At 41.2% G+C, this 2,500-nt stretch overlaps 1 long non-coding RNA gene across 1 annotated transcript in view; it reads left to right on the forward strand.

Annotated features, from left to right (window-relative positions):
* LOC138863003 (uncharacterized) overlaps positions 1-2,500 on the forward strand; it is a 6,264-nt gene that overhangs the window by 1,305 nt on the left and 2,459 nt on the right. The window contains exon 2 of the long non-coding RNA XR_011398784.1: positions 274-393. This is a non-coding gene — a long non-coding RNA (uncharacterized lncRNA). The remainder of the gene's footprint in view (positions 1-273; positions 394-2,500) is intronic.

Below are 2,500 nucleotides of genomic sequence, written 5' to 3' on the forward strand. Positions count from 1 at the left end.
CTGTTGATATATACACCTCGCTGCCTCCAGAAACAACAGCCGATTACCAGTTATTAAAGAAAGCTCTCTTAAGGGGTTATAGTAAAACTCCCGCCAGTTACAGGAATGATTTTAGGACTGCTAAAATAAAAAGTGGTGAAACTTATGAACAGTTTGCTATCAGGCTTGGACGATTGTTTGACTATTGGGTCGATTCGCATAATATCACCAAAGATTATGCATCTCTTCGTGATTTTATGTTCTTAGATCAACTAATGTCTTCTATCTCCCCAGATCTGCGTGTTTTTGTAAAGGAGCATAACGTCTCCTCCTTAGCTGATGCGGTAAGCCTGTCAGATAATTGGTCATCTGCTCATAGTGCTTACCCCAGGTCATATCAATCATCTGAACAAGGTAAGAGAAGTGTGGCTCCGAAGCCCCAAACTCCAGTCCAATCAGCTCTTAGAAGGGATTTTTCTTCTGTTAAATGTCATGGGTGTGGTGATATTGGACATATTAGATATCGCTGTCCTAAAAATCCCCTAGCGTACAAGCAATATCACCCAATTCCAACTCACAAAGTCGGATTTTGTCTAAGTGACAGGGAAAATTCAAAGTTCATGACAGCTGGTACAGTGAATGGGGCTTGGGTATCCACAGTTCTCAGAGATACGGGGTGCACATGTGTTATTGTATCTCACAAGGTGTTACCAGATGTTGATCTCTCTAGGGCTGATCTGGTGGGGATCGAAGATTATTTAGGCCGGGTGGATTACTTCCCCAAAACTAAATGCTACCTGAATTGTCCCTATTTTAAAGGTTGGATTGATGTAGTGCGTGCACCAATTAAATTCTGTAGCGTCCTGATTGGAAATATACCAGGGGTATATAGTCCCAAATTATCTCCAGATTCTGAGGTAACTGAACGTTCAAATGTCCCTCTTGATTATTCCTGTGCCATTCAGACTAGATCCTCCAAAGTAAAAAGGGTTCACCCTTTAGTGTTGCCGGAGATCGAGCCTCTTAAAGTAACTCCTGAAGACTTTGCAAAATTGCAGGCAGAATGTCATTCTCTCACAAAATTTTGGGAAAAAGTAAAGTCTAAAGAACATGATAAGATGTGTGATGGTACGGTGTTTAAGTTTGAGCAAATAAATGGTTTGCTGTACTGTACATGTGTTGCTTCAAAGCACTGTGAAAGAGTTGGTAAATCTTCTCTGGTAGTACCCAGTAAATGTAGAGCCATCATTCTCGCAGTAGGTCATGAGAGCCCCTTAGCCGGTCATTTCTCCCATCAGAAATCAGAAATGCGCATTAGGGACCATTTCTATTGGCCAAACATGGGAGCTGAAATCCGAGACTTTTGTAAGTCTTGCGACAAGTGTCAAAGGATGTCAAGTAGAGGTAGGGTAAGACCAGTGCCATTAAAACCCATGCTCATTTTAACGGAGCCTTTCTCTCATGTCTCCATAGACTTGGTAGGACCGATTTCTCCTCCATCTTCTGAGGGTCACCGTTATATTTTAACTTTGATAGATTTTGCGACTGGGTTTCCAGAAGCATTGCCTCTCAAAGAGATAGATTCAATATCTGTAGCCGAAGCCCTTATGGTGATCTTTTCAAGAGTCGGTATTCCTCGGGAAATTTTGTCTGATCGAGGAAGGCAATTTGTTTCTCAACTAATGGGCGAACTGCATAAATTATTGGGTGTAAAGCCACTTTTTACAACTCCCTATCATCCTACTGGGAATGGAAGGGTGGAAAGGTTTCATGCAACACTAAAAGCCTCCTTAAGGAAATTGTGTAGTGACAAACCACGAGAATGGCACCGTTATCTTGTCCCCACATTATTCGCTATGCGAGAGATTCTAGCGATCGAACTGGGTTTTCTGCTTTTGAGCTACTTTATGGACGGACAGTCAGGGGACCTCTTTCAGTCTTAAGGGACTTGTGGGAAGACACAACGATGAGAGATGATGATAGATCTTCCTTTCAATATGTGATTGAATTGAAAGACAAGCTGGAGGAGTGTGCTAAAATTGCAGCTCAAAATGCTGAGATTAGTTCCTCTAAATTCAAATCTTATTTTGACTTGAAATCTCAGGATAGGAAGTTTAGTCCAGGTGAGGAAGTTCTTGTACTCCTTCCTGATAACCAAAACAAGTTGCTCATGTCTTGGAGTGGCCCTTATACTGTTCTGGAATGTCGAAATAAGGTGAATTATCTTATCGATGAAGGTGGAAAACAGAAGTTGCTTCATGCTAACCTTCTTAAGAAGTATCATAGGAGAGCAACAAGTTCCCAACCTAATGTTATGGACGAGGAAAGTAAGATAGATGCTGAAATGAACCCACAAATAGTCCAGAATTGTATTCTTGAAGATACTGAATTGAGCGATAGTAATTTTCCTCTAACTTCTGATGGAGAAGAGCCCATCTTGCCTGAGAGTGATCAACCTGAAATTTGTTCTGACCTTTCAGCAGAACAGAAATCTGATATTGATTCAGTAATTGCAGAGTTT

This window comes from Penaeus vannamei, chromosome 10, assembly GCF_042767895.1.
Source record: "Penaeus vannamei isolate JL-2024 chromosome 10, ASM4276789v1, whole genome shotgun sequence".
Lineage (NCBI taxonomy): Eukaryota > Metazoa > Arthropoda > Malacostraca > Decapoda > Penaeidae > Penaeus > Penaeus vannamei.